The sequence below is a fragment of the Lycium barbarum genome, chromosome 10 (genome assembly GCF_019175385.1).
Source record: "Lycium barbarum isolate Lr01 chromosome 10, ASM1917538v2, whole genome shotgun sequence".
In the NCBI taxonomy this organism is placed as follows: domain Eukaryota; kingdom Viridiplantae; phylum Streptophyta; class Magnoliopsida; order Solanales; family Solanaceae; genus Lycium; species Lycium barbarum.
The window spans coordinates 64,775,502-64,795,533 of NC_083346.1; positions in this window are offsets into that span (position 1 = coordinate 64,775,502).

Consider the following 20,032-nt stretch of genomic DNA (forward strand, 5'->3'; position numbering starts at 1 on the left):
AGACATGTTTTAGAACCTATCTACCACCACAAATATGCTATCATGTCCCCTTTTGGTTCTTGGAAGACCCAAAACAAAACCCATAGAAATGTCTATCCAAGGACCATTAGGGTGGCAAGAGGAGTATACATACCTTGAGGACGAGTCTTTGACTTGGCTTGCTTGCACTCTAAGCATTGTCCACAAAGCTTCTCCACATCATGTCTCATTTTAGGCTAATAGAATTGTTCATAGAGGATGTTAAGTGTCTTGGCCACTCCAAAGTGCCCCATGGTGCCTCCACTATGGGCTTCCTTCACAAACAACTCTCTCCAAGAGATCATAGGAACACACACCTTGCCATCCTTGAATATGAACCCATCAACTAGTTGGAATCGGTCAAACCTCTTCCCTTGAGTCAACTCATCACAAATTCCTTTGAAGTCGGATCTTGAGAGAAAAATCCCTTGAGGCTTTCAAAACCCATCATTCTAGAAGTCATGGTATTGAGCAAGACATACCTTCTGGACAAAGCACCTGCCACCACATTTTCCTTGCCCTTCTTGTAATGGATCACATAAATTTGCTTCAATAAGTTCCTCCCATTTGGCATGACTTTTGTTGAGTTTGGATTGGCCTTTCAAATGGTTCAAGGATTCATGATCCAAATGAATCACAAATTCTTTGTGCCACAAGTAATGTTGCTAATGCATCAATACCCTCACAAGTGCATACAACTCATTGTCATAAGTAGAGTAATTCAAAGAAGCCCCCTTTAGCTTTTCACTAAATTAAGCTAATGGCTTGCCCTCTTGCATCAATACTACACCTATACCAACACCGGAAGCATCACGCTCCACTTCAAATGTCTTCTCAAAATTAGGCAATTGCAATAAAGGTGTCGAACTCAACATGGACTTTAATTCTTGAAATTCCCTTACTTGCTCATCTCCCCCAACAAAAGGAACCTTTTTTTTGGATCAATTCGGTTAAGAGGGTGACAATAGTACTAAATCCCTTCAAAAAGCGCCTATAGAAACTTGCTAACCCATGGAAAGTCCTTACATTGGTAGCCCTTTTGTGAGTTGGCCAAGTTCTAGTGGACTAAACTTTCACTTTATCAACCTCCACACCGTTTGCACTCATAACAAAACCCAAGAATACCACTTTATCAACACAAAAGGAACATTTCTTGAGGTTAGCAAATAACTTTTCACACAACAAAACATTAAATACTTGCCTCAAATGGCCCACATGTTCTTCAATTGATTTGCTACACACAAGAATATCAACAACAAAATTATTAATAAAGGGTTTCAAAACATGGCTCAATAAGCGCATATAGACTAAACTTGGTCTTGAAGGCCGTTTTTCACTAATCACTGGGATTCATATAAATTTGGTTATAGCCACCTCTAAGATCAACTTTTGAAAATACACTTGAGCCACATAGCTCATCTAACATGTCATGAAGTATATGGATAGGATGTCGATACTTCACCGTAATTTTATTGACAGTTCTACACTCAATGCACATCCTCCAAGTGCCATCTTTCTTTAGAACTAGAATCACTGGTACGGTACATGGACTAAGACTTTCTTTGACTAGACCCTTCTCAAGGATTTCTTTAACTTGCCTTTGTAACTCCTTAGTCTCTTCCGGATTGCTCCTATATGCCGGATTGTTGGGAATTTGAGATCCCGACACAAAGTAAATTTGATATTCAAATACCCCTCAAAGATGGCAACTCTCTGGGCATATCCTCCAGAAGTAGATCATCATATTCCTTCTAAAGATAAGATGCAATACTAGGAAAAGTGCTAGTATCTTGGTTAGCATGAAATAAAAGATCTTTGTTGACAAGGCACACCATGAAGTGCCCCTCATCAACTCCTTTGAAGCAATTGCTTGTCTTGGCAAGTGTACACATCTTGTCCCTTCCTTTGGTTACCCCTTGTTCTTCCTTGCTAAGTAAGGACTCTTTCTCAACCTCCTCTGTTTGGACTCTCTTGGAGCTCCTTTATTATCCTATAGTCCTCACTCACTTGATAGGGTGTTAATGGGGGTAAGAGTGTGTTTTTGTCCCCCAAAGACAAAGGTATACTTATTGGACCTCCCACGATGTTGTGCATCCCTATTGAATTGCCAAGGCCTACGAAGAAACATATGATAAGATTGCATTTGCACCACATAACATAAGACCTTGTCTTGGTACTTAACAATGCTAAACTTAACTACCACCCGCTTGGTTACCCTTACTTCTCCACAATCATTGAATCATTGAAGCTTGTAGGGGTTAGGATGCTTACTTGTGGGAAACTTCATATGATTTACCAAGGTGGTACTTACAACATTTGTGCAACTCCCGCCATTAATGATCAAGGAACACACCTTATCCATGATTTTGCTTCGAGTATGGAATAGGTTTTCCCTTTTATTAAGCTCCTCTTTATTCATTGCACCCATGATTCTTCGCAACACACAAGCCAAATTGATATTCTCTTCTAGCCTCTGCTCATCATCACCTTCCTCTACTAATTCTTCCTCATGCTCACCTTTCGGTTCTCCATCACTACCTTCCTCCTTATCATCGGTTCGGTAACCACCAAGCATAGCCTCAATTGACCTCCTATTAGTAAAATCACGTAACATATGTCCTCTACCTTGACATTTGAAACACTGGATGGTCGACGGATGAGGTAAGTTAGGTTTAGCATTGTTACCTCCTTTTGCTTTGTCGTCTCCCCTAGCCTTGTAATCAACTTTGGATTGGGGCGTGTAAGTAGTGGTCTTGGGCTTCTCCCAAGTGCTTGAGGACTTGTTCTAGCTCCATGAATAAGATGAAGTAACCTTGGACTTGTATGCCTTTTCCTCCTTCAAATTCGCTCCAACCTTTTAAGCATCATGAAAAGCTTCCTCTAAACTCTTATAAGTTTGTGGACTCATAATTTTGTAGATCCCATGTTTCAAGTTGACTGCAAATCATATTATCGTGTAGCTCAAATTCTCCTCGATTTTAAACTTCATCCTCAAATTTTCAAATTCATCGAAGTACTCATCTACGCTCTTGTTTCCTTCATTAAGCATGTATGACTTCTTAAGAACACTTTGATAGTAGTTAGGTAGCACATACCTAGTTTCCATGAGCTCAAACCAACTCTTCCCAAGTAGGTATATCAAATATATGTTGTTGAGCCCTATCTCGCTTTTGGGATTGCCACCAAGTCGATGTGTATCCCTCAAATTGAGTGTGGGAATACCTTGCCTTCAAAGCTTCTAACACATTATTAGTGAGGAAAATTCTCTCACTTTGTAACCTCCATTTAAGGAACTCTTTCGGATCACTATTATCCTTGAACTTAGAAAGGGTCACCTTAATGGTATTCAAATTACAATCATTATCTCTTCGCTCCTCATACGCATGCCATCTCCATCTGTCTTCATGACCTTGGAACCTAGCCTTATGGCCTTGAAATCTCCCAAAGCCTCTAGGTCTCTCTCTACCTCGATTGGCCATAGGCCCATGCCTTCCTCCATAACGCGGCTCATCCCACCATCTTTCTTGTTGAATCTCCTCAACCTCTTCATCAAACAAAAGGTTTTGGAATTGGTTTTGGAAGGGATCTTGTTAATAGTTTTGTAGAGGTGCTTGTGGTGGTTCTTGGGGAGTGTTTTGTGGAGTTACTAGTGGATTCACTTGAGGAAGTAGCTCATTTTGGGGACGGTATATTTGGAGATGTTTTTGAGGATTGGTTCGCTCAACAATTGGTGGATTGTCGGTATGTGGTAAAGTAGGTAGTTGGGTATGTTATGGAGTGGTGAGGTTCACTGCGGGTTTAGGATGAAACAACGCTCCCAATTGACTTGGAGAAAGAGTAGGATAATTACTTGGATTCTTACTCGTCTCTTCTTCATATTTGGATTGGGGAGTGCCCACCCGACTTGTATGTTCAACTTGTACTAACCTAGACTCCAAGCTTCCCAAATGCTCTGTTACTCCTCCTAAATTCTCCTTTACACCCCTCTAACTCCTTAATAATGAGAGGCATTGCGCTCATGAAGGACATCGGGGCCTCCCTTTCTTGAGATTGCACTCAAGAGAGTCATTGTATCTGTGAAGCTCAACAAACAATGTTAGTAGCAAAGTTTCTCACGCCACTCGTATTTAACACTCAATCTTACCACTCAACCTAGTGTTTCTCCAAAGTTGGGAATGAAACCTCTTGTCCAATCAAGTTACTAGGTTGCTAAGCTTTGTGGAAGAATAGATTCTTGTTTAATGAATGACAGACGACTCAAAAGCAATCGGAGAAGAACTAAAAAACTTTGAACGAGACAAACGGTTAGCACGAAAAGAAGTGGGACTCAAGAACTAGTTAACAATCAAGTAAGAACGATTACTCGTTGTTAATTAGTTTAGAGAATCAAAGAAGTGAAATAGAAGTGGAAAAAATCAAACAAAGAACTACGATTGGGACTTTGAGATATATACGGTGAATGTGAATCGTACTGTCCGTATAAGTGTTATATGGTCCGTATATCTACACTGTATAACCCAAAAGTGACTTGAGATCTTACAGCTCAATTTTGGTGGGGAAATACGGTCAGTAATTTGATGGACAATTATACGGTTGCAATTGGATATTTTCACGGTGGAGCTTGCATTTATACAGTCCGTGATTTAATTATACGGTTCGTATCTTTGTGTTCCAAAAACAGTGAGCTCAACTTAGAGAGGCCAATTACGGTGCAATTTAATGGGCCGTGAAATGGTTATACGGGTCGTATAATGCCTCAATTATACACGTCTTGCACGGTGTCTCCTTGGAATTTGAGTTGGATTTTCTAACTTTTTCTGAATTTATTGTGCCCACTCAACCTTGTATTTACGCCTTTGGGGTGAAAAACATTTTTCCACAACCTAACTTGAAAAACATGGATCAAATGGCTCTTTTGAGTGTCTTCTCACTTATGAAGGTTTGAAGGTTTCTCAAGAACACTAAGAACATACAAATCTCCGATCACCTTAATTCCAACTCGTTTTTGTACGAAGTTTTGGATCTAAGCTCCCCTAGGCTAGGAGAACAAATCCCACTATCAATTGAACTCCAATTCCCCCTCAATCACAAAGACGCAATTGGTTTTCTTAAAAAGCTTGAAGGTCTTGAATGGTGATTGATTCAATTCTTGTCCAAACAACTTGAAACTTCGGATTTAAGGGTTTCCAATTTCAACAAACTCAATTCTAACCCTAAATCCAACAAGCAACAACAAAGTTTTGGGGTTTTGATTTTTTTTTAAAAATTTTTGTAGAACAAGGATGAAAAGTTGATGGAACAACTCTTCTACCTTTTCTGTTACCCCCCGAAAAATTTCGTGCTACCAAGACTGTATGGTATTTGGAGACTATGGGGTGAATCAGTTCATACATTACTTGACGAAAAGCCCTCGTTACTGTAGGTTAAGTGGGGCCCACACGCTGGGGTTTTATAAATAACATATGAAAAATTATATGAGTAGTACATGGGAAGTTGAGCAAGTCTTAAGAAGGAACCTTAAGCCAAATATGGGCATAAGCCCTTTAAAGGGATGATTTAAGGAGATGTTTTCGGGCGATCTTACTTGAAGAGGACAATACGCCATTATAAGTTTGGAATTTGGAAAAACACTAAAGATGAAAGTTGTAGATAATTGAAATAGCATTCTAACCGTAAGTCGTGGGCTCTCATACGATATCGGAATCAAACGTTATGCGCGTTTTAAGATAGGCTGTCAGGGCAGGAAATTAACCCTGCGCGAACGCGCCAGAAGGTGGCGCGAACGCGCAGGGCAAGACTGTCACGACCCAACCGGAGGGCCATGACGGGTACCCGGTGCTAACCCACCTGGGCACCTCTTATCGTACATTTATATTCCCATCGAGGTGAGCCACATGGCCTACTCATGATTTCTACACATCCACAATATTACTCACATCAAGAAATGACACGTATATATATCATCATCAACAACAATGCCCATGTCCATATACACAAGCCGACGAGGCTAACAAGATCATATACAAAATATGAGCCGACAAGGGTAGAAGACATCTACTATACATGACTATCTACGAGCCTCTAAGAAGAGTATGTAACATCATATAGGCGGGATAGGACCCCGCTATGCGTATGTGTATGTACACAAAAGAAAGATACCCAAAAGCTGTAGCTCTGGATGAAATGGAGCTCCTCTATGTAGTCCCTGAATAAGTGATCTATGGATCAAGTCTATCTCCCTGTCCACCTGCGAGCATGACACAACGTCCACAAACAAAAGGACATCAGTACGAATAATGTACTGAGTATGTAAAGCATGATCAACATCATAATAGAAATGTAAGAAATAACATAAGATAGAGAGGTCATGAGATAATGAAGCCATTTATACCTCTAGCGTTGTTCATTGTATTTACTTATCCCCTTTCCAATGGGAACCTTCAATTTCATACATTTATACTTGCAGTAGTATCATACCCCACCATAGAGGTTCGGTGTCTTACATACCCGTCCATGATAAGATTCAGTGTTATACGTACCTGGCCCTACCAAGGCTCAGTGTTATCCGTACCCAACTGCAGTAGTGTGCGCGCGATAGATATCATACCCGGCCATATAAGCTCGGTGTCCTTAGTAGTCATACTTTAATATATAAATATATACATATACATAGAAGCACATACACGTTCTCAGCAGTATCATCGTCATCATCATTTTCATTATATCCTTTCTTAGAGAATCAACTATCATAGGATGGGACCAATGGTATCATGAGATTTATGAAGAATCATGAGCCTTAGCGATTCTAGGAATGAAGTCATTTGGAAGACGCTATAGAACTCTATGAAGGTATTTAGCAATGGGACCATGCCTTAGTGAAAGAAGGGTTAGCCTTACATACCTTGTTGTCTTCTTAACTACTTAACGTTCACCGTTGGAGCTTGGAAAATCTACATTTAAAAGGATTCATACCTTGGTTATGCGTTAAATATACTCTTAAATCCAAACTAGAACAATTCATGAGTTAACGAAAATTGGGCAGCATTTCCCCTATGTCATCGACTTCCACCATATTACAAAACAACTCCCAAATAACCATAATAACATCTACAATATCATTATCACGTAGTTACATTCCATTAAGTCTTCCATATTCATTCTCACATTCAACATACACTAACAACTTCACACCAACCCTTTGCACATTTTTCATAACGCTTTCTCATCATCATTATTACCTTCTATAGCAAGATTATATCCATATCATACTAAGAACCATAACTCAAGTTAGCTTACTACTCAAAAACATCATAAAAACTACATTTAGAACTCATCATCTACTTTCTCCTTCTACCCAAGTTGTTCAACAATTAAACATTCTTGATAACATGTAATAAGCATGAAAACTAACCTTTTATCTCATAAGAATGAGCTTTAGAGCAAGCTATCAACATATATGAAAACCCTAGCTTCAATACCCAAAGAATTCTTGAAGTCTACTAACCCTAGCAAGACTTCTAACACATGGATATCTTGATTCTTGCCTCTTGATCTATAATCTCTCTTGGATTTTGGCTTGGGTTAGTTTATGGAGTTGAAGAGAGGGTTTTTTGGAGAGATCTTGGATCGGATTTGGGAAAATAAAATGTTCAAATGAAGTGGAATGAAATATATAAAGCGTAACTTAAAATCCCGTCGGACAATCCTGCGCCCACTTTGACAGGCCGTCAAAATTCCTACGGACCGTCAAAATGTTCCGTACAACTGCCCAGTCAAATATGGTTCATTGTGATTGTATTACGCTGGGAAGGTGAAATTTGACGGGCCGCAGAAATTTCTGCGGTCCCTTATAATTCCTACGGACCGTCAAACCGGTCCGTCAAAATTTTCTGCTCAGACAGTTTGTCGTAAAACACCCATAACGTTTTACTCCGCTGTCACATTGAAGAACGGGTTGTTGCGTTGAAAACTAGACTCGATGAACTTCAACTTGGATAAAAGAAACACACCAAAACTCCTCATATTCTAGGATATATATCTCTCCCAATATTGACCAAAACCTGTCCAAAAAGTTTGCCAAGTTTTTCCCAAAGTTTCGACAAACTCCATTCCTTAATTTGCTTGTTCTCAAATCCTTCCATAGCTTATTTCATGGGGTTAAACCCGCATAACCATAATATGGGAACATATAATCTCATATATCCTAGAAGGTAACTCCAGTTTCCACGATTAGGACAACTAACACCTAACGAATCTCAACGGACGAAACTACGATGTGTAACATTCTCCCCCTCTTAAGAACATTCGTCCTCGAATGATGGGCTCTTCGAGATTCTACAAAAAATTTGCCAGAGTTTCCCCCGTAATATGGCACTACCATCCTGTCGTAGCAACCTAAAATATATCGCCTCACAGGGCTACAACAACAATTTAACAACCATGGCCACACACGACCAAGAAAGTATCGAACAAAGCATTACATACCTGGGGGCAATGGCGTCTCTGCCTGAGTCTCCTCTGAAGGTGGAAATAAATGCGGGTACCTGAAATTCATGTCTTCTTCCACTTCCCATGTCATTTCCTCTCTGTTATTATTTCTCCATAAGACTTTAACTTAAGCTACATCTTTGGTTCTGAGTCTCCGTACTTCCCTATCCAGAATGGCAATGGGAACTTCTTCGTAGGATAATTTCTCAGTGACTTGAACATCATTTACCTGTAAAACTCTAGAAGGATCTCCAATGCACTTACGAAGCATCGATACATGGAAAACCGAATGGAATGACTCCAAATCCGCAGGTAGATCTAATTCATAAGCCACTTGGCCTACCTTGCGTACAATCTCATAAGTTCCAATGTATCGGGGACTAAGCATGCCCTTTTTTCCAAATCTCATGATGCCCTTCATTGGCGACACCTTCAACAATACCTAATCTTTCACTTGGAACTCTAAGTCTCTTCGACGATTATCTGCATAGGATTTCTGATGACTCTGAGCTGTTAATAATCGATCCTGTATAAGCTTGACTTTCTCTATAGCTTGCTGGACCAAGTCTGGCCCTATCAATTTGGTCTCTCCTACTTCGAGATCTACACTTTCGCCCATATAAAGCCTCATACGGGGCCATTTGGATGCTAGAATGTAACTATTGTTATAAGTAAATTCAATAAGTGGTAAGCGATCATCCCAACTACATCCAAAATCCAATACACACGCCCGTAGCATATCCTCAAGAGTCCGAATGGTACGTTCAGCTTGTCCATCCATCTGCGGGTGAAAGGCCGTGCTAAGGCTCACCTGAGTCCCCAAACCTTCTTGAAAAGATTTCCAAAAATTGGCTATAAACTGAGTCCCTCTATCGGAGATAATAGATACTGGAGCACCGTGAAGTCGCACTATCACTTTAACATAAAGCTTTGCATAATCTTCTGCTATATATATGCAGTTCTGACCGGTAAGAAATGTGCTGACTTCGTGAGTCTATCCACAATCACCCATATAGAATCACACTTACGTCGGGAATGGGGTAATCCTGCAATGAAGTCCAAGTTAATTACTTGCCATTTACAAGTTGGAATTTCCATAGCTTGCAACAATCCACCCGGCTTTTGGTGCTCAATTTTCACTTGCTGATAGTTAGGACATTGAGCTATGCATTCCGCTGTATATTTTTTCATCCCATTCCACCAATATATAGATTTAAGGTTATGATATATTTTTGTTGCTCCCGGATGAACAGAATAATGGGAACAATGGGCTTCCCTCAATATTTGGTGGCGTAACCCTGCAACATCAGGAATACATAACCTGCCTCGGTATCGGAGAACTCTATCTCCAGAAATCTCAAATGATGACTTCCCCTTCTGAGGGAGTGTATTTCTGTAATGAATTAGCACGGGATATTCATATTGATGCTCTTTCACTTCCACTACTAGGGACGAGACCACTGCATTTTGAATGATATCTCCTATACTGCCTGAGTCCACTACTCGAACTCCTAGGATAGCTAACTGCTGGAGCTCACGAGCTATCTCTCTTTTCTCTAACTGAACATCGCATAAACTTCCCATGGATCTACGACTAAGAGCATCAACCACAACATTTGCTTTCCCGGGATAATACAGGATGTCAATATCATAGTCTTTCAACAATTCAAACCATCGCCGTTGCCATAAATTCAATTCTTTTGGCTTGAAGATATACTGAAGGCTCTTATGATCTATATAAATATCAACGTGGATACTGTACAAATAATGTCTCCACGTCTTCAACGCATGAATCACTGTAGCCAATTCAAGATCATAGGTCGGATAATTTTTCTCATGTTTCCGTGACTGCATGGAAGCATACGCAATCACCTTACCATGTAGCATCAACACACATCCTAGCCCAACGCCTGAAGCATCACAATATACAACAAAACCTTCCGATCCCTCTAGAAGTGTCAGGACTGGGGCAGAAGTTAACCTATCCTTTAGCTCTTGGAAACTACGTTCACAAGAATCTGTCCATTGAAATTTAGCTAATTTCTGGGTCAGCTTCGTGAGTGATGCAGAAATAGAAGAAAAGCCTTCTACAAATCTCCTGTAATAACCTGCTAATCCCATAAAACTACGAACCTCCATAGGGGTTGTGGGCCTTGGCCAAGTCTTCACGGCCTCAATCTTTTGGGTATCTACCCGAATACCATCGGCTGAAATAATATGCCCCAAAAAGGTCACTGAGTTCAACCAAAATTCACACTTAGAAAATTTGGCAAATAATTCTCGAGTTTGAAGAACTCTAAGAACGGTACGCAAATGATTTGCATGTTCTGCCTCAGACCTTGAATATACCAGGATATCATCGATGAACACAATCACAAATAAATATAGGAAGGGCCTGAACACACTGTTCATCAATCCATAAATACTGCCGGTGCATTAGTTAGCCCGAATGACATTACCCGGAACTCAAAATGGCCGTATTTGGTTCTTAAGGCTGTCTTAGGAATATCTTTCTCCCTAACTCGCACTTGATGATACCCGGTTCTCAAATCTATCTTTGAAAACCATTTGGTGCCTTGTAATTGATCAAATAAATCATCAATCCTCGGAAGCGGATATTTATTCTTGATTGTCACCTTATTTAGCTACCGATAGTCAATGTACATTCGCAAGGAGCCATCTTTCTTTTGCACAAACAACACGGGTGCTCCCCACGGGGAAGAACTATGCCGAATAAAGCCTTTCTCAAGCAAGTCCTTCAACTGCTCCTTCAATTCTCTCAACTCTGCGGGAGCCATTCTGTCACACCCTAACCTTACTAGGTTGTGATGGGCACCCAACCCCATATTCGGAGCCGAGCGAACCCTCTGACTCTTATCACATATGTCACGACCCAACCCCGTAGGCCGTGACTCATGCCCGAATTGGACACTCGTATTATCTGTTAACTATAGTCATTTACAATTAGCATGTCATGATCTCATTTGTATATAAAACGATAGGGAGTTATTTTAAAGCTGCCAAGTTTTGTATGTCTTAGGCACCTGTCTCCTGAGGAGTTGCACTTTTTAAACAACAACATGTATATATTCCTACGCAAGCCGAAAAGGCTGCCACGATATGCAAAATACCAAACATACATATATATGCAAGCCGACAAGGCTGCCATTACGAATGGGTACGCCCCAAACATAAGTCATAGTCGTAAAACGCATCAACAACTACAAACAGACCCACACAGATGTCCACAGACCTCAAAGAGTAATGACCGTATCATATGGCGGGACAGGGCCCCGCCGTACCCAAACAAACACATATGAATACAACATAAGGGAGTTATACCACAAGCTAGGCTCCGGAACAAGGGAGCAGTCCAAAATAGCTGAATAGGTATCCTAAGCTGGCGGATCTCCGAAACGAGCGTCTGTACCTGCGGGCATGAACGCAGCCCCCCGAAGAAAGGGGGTCAGAACGGAATATGTACTGAGCATGTAAAGCTTGAAACATAATAATAGACTTATGTTGAGACAAGGTATGTAGGACTCAATGCAACAACCAGAATTTCATAAAACTTGCCTTTGAACATATTTCATCTGTGTCATTCTCATATATGTGTCATTATAGCGTTTCGTAATCAAAGCTGCATAATTATTCTGTATATAACATATATAACGTGTCCCGGCCCTTTAATGAGGGGCTCGGTATTTATAATCATAGCATCATAAAACATAAACATGTACGTGTCCCGGCCCTTTAATGAGGGACTCGGTAATAAGGAATATATATATGCCCTCCTGGGCACCATCTCCATATCATCATATCATCATATCATCATGTCATCATGTCATCATGTCATCATATCATCATATCATCATCATATATATATAACGTGTCCCGGCCCTCTATTGAGGGACTCGGTGAATAATATAATAAACATGCGCACGAAAACGTGTCCTGGCCCGGGACTCAGTGAAGGATATAGTGACAAGCACGAGCAGAATAATAAGCAACCACATATAAGTCATTCATCTTTTGAGACTCAATAGATAAGAAACTAATCAGCTCTAAAGTATTGGGATAATAATCATATTCAATTCTTTTCAACTCTCATTACAAGCCATAGCAAGGAACGTTTCAGCTTTCATGTACATGTATCAATTTCCATGATGTAGTTTTTGGAAGTCAAGTATGCTTCTATTCATGCCAATCTTTTAAGAGTAGGAACTTCTATACATCATTCATTAGTCAATCATATGGTAGGCTCGTGACAATAGCATTAAGGAAATATAGAATCATAAGTCATGCATGGAACTAGAGAATAGAATTTACCCCAAGGTTCATATCATTTCATACTTACGTCTAGGACATTCCAAAAGAAAGAAGCAATAGGCTTTACATACCTTTAGCGTTTAGTTGTATTCTAACTTGTACTTGCTGCCCAAAAACAATTATCCTATATCAAGATATGAAGAACTACAATTAGTCTACAAGGGAATTCAATACGTATTTTGACGCTCACAATTCCTTTCTAACATTTAAACGACGTTTCGTTCGCATTCAAACCAACTAGCGTTACAAGCTAACATTGCTAATCGTTCTTTCATATATTAATCAAGACTTGTTTAAACATGACTTAGGGAACTTGGGCAGTCCATACACCATTCAAAATTGTTTCATACACACGGCTAAACAACACACATAGCATTTCCATTCTCACTTAGCAATTTTCCAGTTTTAACTTGCAACAACAACAACACGTTTAATGACATTACTTTCATGATTCTTGGAACTGTTTTAACATCATTTTCATTCTTACAACAGCCCACCATCATTCCAGTTTCAACTTGAATCAATGCACTTTACTTTCACTAAACGTTTGCAACAAGAATCAACATTCAACACCCACAAATTCACTTCTAACATCAATTCATTTCTTTAACACCTCAATTCACATATTCAACATGCATACAATACAGCACAATGTCCATAACAACAACAATCCAAATGTGACACAAAACAGTTCCTAAATCTCCCCTAAAACAGTCCCTTTTTCACGGCTACAACACCCTTCCCACAATTTCATGATTTTTATCCGTTTATCCAACTACAATACATTCAATCCATTTCCAATACATGTTCAACAAGATTAAGCATGAAGTCATTAGAATCTTCAACACATGGCTCATTTTAAATTCAAGCAAAAACAGTCCAATATCCAACATGCAACATCACAACCAAACTCCTACAATCTTTGTTCATTTACATATGTTGATACATATTCAATTCACCAACAATATATGCAAAATGAAATCAATCATGAACTCACCTCACTCACGGCCCACTCTCTACTTCAACTACAACCACAATCCAACAACAACATGCATGAACTATACATTCAAATCATCATGCAACACAAGAACAACAAACATTCTTACCTTTCAATCTTGTTCTTCACCTTGGCCGAAACTTCACTCTATTTGGGTGCTTCACTTTCTTGTTTCTCTTCAACAACTAATACACCTTCTTACACACTAGATGAGGAGTAAATTTGGTGGAGAAAAACTGGAATTTTTGGGCAAGATTGCACCTCACTCTCTCGGCTAGCTCTTAGCCGAGAGCTCCTCTCTCTACACTTTAATTTCTCTAACTTTGAATGTTGAAATGGCTTTGTGAAAATGTGGAGTGAGCAGAATTTTTTGTCTATATGCCCCCCTCCATGCCTTGGACATGTGCCTTACATTATTTTGGGTCAATAACCATTGACCACGCCACACACTCTACACGGCTAGCTTTGTCCCTTTAATGGACTGATTTTTTTTTGTTTTGTTTGGTCCTCCCAATCCCACTTAATAATATAATAATGGTTAGTTTAATACACATTTTTCATTTGTGCTTCCATGCCAAACGAAATTGTAGTTAAATTGTGACTTGAAACTAAACCGGAAGTTAAAATCTCTACTTCATATCTTAAGATAGTCTTGCCTTTAACTTGTCGCGCTTATTTTAAAACGTCCCGACGTATGAAAATACGGGACATAACAACATACATACTCTTGTCGGACTTTTAAATCATATAGAATGAAATACATAGTAATACTTTCAGAAATATTCTTTCCGTTATTCTCAGATCAAACCAAAATTCATAATCATATAGAATTTATATCATAACACAAATGACACATCGGCTGATGGAGCCGCTTACAGAACTGACAACCAATACCCACGACTCTGTCTGCAAAGTCTCTAACATTAATCAGACATCATAGCACATGAACTCTGACTCGGCAGCACTCCAGGAACAAGTGGAGCCTGCCAACTCCGCTGGAACATCTTCTATAATAGCTTCAACTCATCTTGGTGTACCTGCGCGGCATGAAACGCAGCCCCCGAAGAAAGGGGGTCAGTACGGAATATGTACCGAGTATGTAAGGCATGGAATTCAGAAAATAGAAACATATCCGGAACAACGGTACAAGAAAGTAAGTACATTAATCAGAATACTAAGGTGATTATTTTCCAAACGTACATCATGCTTACCGATGTCATGTGTCAGAAAAGTACTGAAAATGAGTGAATCATCCAGAGTACCAACAGACTTACTTTCCAAACACAGATCATACGTGCTGACATCATATGTCTCCATATATATATACATGTAACCGATCCATACGAATATGATAGTGACGAGGAACGTACGGCCCGATCCATATATATATACATAACATATATTGCCGAGGAACGTTCGGCCCGATCCATAAATATAATATATACTGCCGAGGAACGTTCGGCCCGATCCATATATATAATATATACTGCCGAGGAACGTTCGGCCCGATCCATATATATACTATACTGCTGCGGAACGTGCAGCCCGATCCATACATATATTATACTGCTGCGGAACGTGCAGCCCGATCCATACATATATATTATACTGCTGCGGAACGTGCAGCCCGATCCATACATATATTATACTGCTGCGGAACGTGCAGCCCGATCCATATATATATATTATACTGCTGCGGAACGTGCAGCCCGATCCATTCATATATTATACTGCTGCGGAACGTGCACCCCGATCCATACATCTAACATATACATATCCACAGTAATACTTCCTTTGAAAAAAAAACATATCTTGTTCATATATATACAGAAAACCGAACATATCATGTTGCCGAGGCGTCGTCTTCGATCCATATATAACATAACATGTTAGTGGCGAGTATAACATAGTGCACACAATGATATAGCCGGCCCAAGGCTCGGCGGTCGACATGAAAGTAGCACGCACGAGCGGAGTATCGAGAACCATACGTATATAAATCAATTCTAAGACTCGATGGACAAGCATACTCACCGACCCCTGAAGGCTCAGAAACAAGTTTCGGGTCAATCCGACTTAGGATAAGAAAGTTACGAGCGTTTGAAGTACAGAACGCTCTATAAGCATTTCAAGAGCCATTTTTGGGAAATTAGAGCCATAATCATGTCAAGTGCCTTCGGATATCGTTATGAATCGAATCAAATAGAGTTTTTGGAACTGTATGTACGTATCAAAACATATCAGAGGCTCGATGGACTAATCGAATCTGTTAACATTTGGAAGGTCAAAACTATAGTCATATCATTGTTTCTCAAATGCCATTCGGAAACATATTGGCCAAACTTCGGACATCGTAGATACACGTCATCGGACATCATAGATACACATCATCGGACATCATAGATACATAGCAAAATCATACAGAACAGCTTATGGGAAATCAAGAACGGTAGCCATCCTAATGGCTCTAAGAATAAGAATCTTTCTGAAGTCAAAAAAATACGTCATATACTTATTTCATAAGGATCATGCCAAAGAAGAAAAGGGTAGGCCTTACATACCTTGCCCGCTTTCTACGCAAATCCGAATTTGAGTCTTTGGCTCGCAAGATCTACAACAATATTCGTACATACCAATCATTAGTCATAAATGCTTAAGAGTCCAATTCTAAACCAACACTTTATTTACAGAAATTTCGGCAGCATTTCCCCTATAAATCCACCATCCCCGAGAATTCAACTCGGCCAAAAATACAACAACAAATCCGAGAATTTAACTCGGCCAAAATATCAACAACAATACCAACAATTATTCTAACAATATCCACAATCGATTCAAAATGCATACTAGCATTAGCAACTTCTTTCTACAAACGTTGACGACTTTCCATCTACGTTCAATTCATTATCGCCTACATATGCAAGTACTAACCCGCCACCATTCAAACAATATTCACGAACACTTCAACAATCCGCCTTACATTCCAACGGCCAAACAAACATACTACCCGAAACCTTTCAAATTCAACAAGAACAACAACAATACATTTTCTTCTTCCAAATTCATGAACTATACCAACAATTCACACTTTAGCAACTCCATTTTCATAATTAAATAAAACCATATTAAAATCACATTAGTTCCTACAACAACCCACAACCAATTTCAATGCCAACTTGAACACTTAAACTTTCATTTGCATCATAAAGTACACAACAACACAACTAACATACTAAGTAAATTAATTCATCTCTTCTCCACCATACAACACACACACCCACACGGCTACACACACCCACCCACACGGCCACACACCACACCCCTGATTTCTATGATTTTCATTCATTTCTACATACTACAACATACATAAACCTTCCATAACATATAAAAGAAGAGTAATTCTTACCTTTTTCCTTAACTTCCCAATTGACTAGAATCTTGGACTTGCCACAAAGAGTAGTCTTCTTGCTCCAACAATTATACCACGTTAAAGAGGACCTTTGAATCAGTAGGAATACTAGAAGATTATATTTTTTGGATCAAGATGAAAGGCTTCAATTTTTTTCTTTTTTTCTTGTTCTTGGCCGAAAATGGGGTGGTCTTCTTTTCTCTCAAAGCTTCTTGATTTTTCTTTGGGTTGAAGATGAATTTTATCATCTTTTAGTGGGATATATTAACTCTCATATGGGCCTTGGCGCATACCAAGTTGGTCGGCCACTCTTGGCCATTTTTCAAGCCCAATTTTTTTTTCTTTTTATTCCAAGCCCATTTTATTTCATGACAAATTTTTGTAATTCACGAAACTATTTTTCAAATTTCCAATTTTTCCCTTAGCCTTCCTCAATATTTCCGCATCAATATTTTTCATGAACAATTTATATATTAAATAAAATCAAAATATTGCCTTATCTCTTACTAGTCACAATTTTCTCAAATTATCCGAGGGTGCAAAATACGGGATATAACACATTCTATAAGGAGGAATAGATATGGGTTTAGTATCCGGTAGCACATCAATAGCAAAATCAATCTCCCACTCTGGAGGATGGCCTGGAAGCTCATCCAGGAATACATTTGGAAATTCATTCACCACGGGAACACACTGAAGAATCGGCGATTCAGCTTCTACATCTTGAACCCGAACTAGATGGTAAATACAACCTTTTGCAATCATTTTCCTTGCCTTGAGATAGGAAATAAACCTACCTCTCGGAGATGCCGTATTTCCCTTCCATTCCAAAACTGGTTCTCCCGAAAACTGAAAGCAAACCATCTTCGTTCTACAATCGGCATTGGCATAGCAAGAAGCCAACCAATCCATGCCCATAATAACATCAAAGTCCACCATTTTCAACTCATGTAAATCAACCATAGTACGATGGTCACAAATCACAACTACACAATTTCTATATACTCGACTAGCTATTACCGGTTCACCAACGTGTGTAGATACCTCAAAAGGTTTGATAGACTCCGGTTTGATCCCAAACCGACCCGTAATATATGGAGTAACATATGACAACGTGGAGCCTAGATCTATCAAAGCATATACATCATGAGAAAATACCGATAATATACCTGTGACGACATCGGGGGAAGATTCAAGATCCTGGCATCCAGCCAAAGCATAAATACGGTGCTGAGGACCACTAGAACTAGGAGCTCTCCCTCAACCCCTACCATGGCTCACCGGCGCCTGTGAACGTTGCCCTGGAGGGCGTATCAATGATAAAGACCAGGCTGCCGATCCTTAAGGCTGGACTCTACCCCTACCACCAACCGAGGGGCAATCACGCATGATATGGCCTACCGCATGTATAGCAAACCTCTGAACCTAGTCGACACTGGCCCCAATGTAACTTCCCACAATGGGAACATCATGGCACAGGTGCCCTTGCCTGACCCCAATCGCCTCTGAACTGAGAACCTGAAGCCCTGAAACTCTTACTTGGCCCGGAATAAATAGATCTATCAAATCTCTGGTGTAAACCGTGGTGGCGCACTAGTCATAGAATGGCCTGAATGCCTAGAAAACTGTTGTCTTTGCCCACCTCTAAACTCACTCGTCGGACCCGAAAATCTAGCCCTTTTGCTATACCCTCTGTCATGCTCACGCTCACTTTTTTGCTATTGTTGGCTTTCCCCTAAATTCTGGGCATGGTCTTAAATGCGTGAAATATCCATGTTCTCCTGAAGGGACGCAGTCAAGCACCTATCCATCAAATGTGGCCCTAGGCATCTCACAAATCGATGCACTCGGTCACCCATATCCGCTACCATGGCCAGAGCATACCTAGCCAAAGAATTCAAGCGGAGACTATACTCTAAGGCAGGCACTCATACTTCTTTTCCTAAGATTCAAGAACTTATCGGCTCTAGCCTACCGAACATCTGGAGGTAAGTAATGTCGGAGGAAGGCATCTAAAAATTCTTGCCATACCAGGGGAGGTGCATTGAATCCCTGTGAAGCCATCCAAACCATATACCAATGAACCGCTACATCCCAGAGTCTATAGGATACTAACTCTACCGACTCTGCCACGACCCGTCTAGAGGGCCGCAACGAGCGCCTGGTGCTAGCCCACCCGGGCACCCCTTGGTTTACACTTATACTTACATCTAGGTGAGCCACATAATTAAACATGCATTTCTATTCATCAATCATACTAGTCCCATTGGACGACTATGCCTTTAAAATCATCATTTGCATCTATGCCACATCAATGTACTTGAGCCGACAAGGCCATCAAAATGATATACAGAATATAGGCCGGAAAGGCCAGACATATCTAACCATATACACGTGTCTACGAGCCTCTAAGAAGAGTACAACATATCACATAAGCGGGACAGGACCTCGCTATGCCCATAATTACGTACACAAAAGAATAAGTACCCAAAAGCTATAGCTCCGAATGAAGTGGGGCTCTGCTATGTAGTCTCTGAGAATGTGGCTATGGATCAAGCCTGTCTCCCTGTGCACCCGCGGGCATGACGCAGCGTCCACAAACAAAAGGACGTCAGTACGAAGAATTTACTGAGTATGTAAAGCATGATCAACAGCAATATAGAAGCATAATAAGCAACAACAGAAATAGCATAAGATGGGAGATAGTAATATGATCGTCGCGGGCACTTACTTGCCTTTCGCAGGGACTTTCCATTTCTAGCACATAATTGTGTACATACATCCGTATCCGT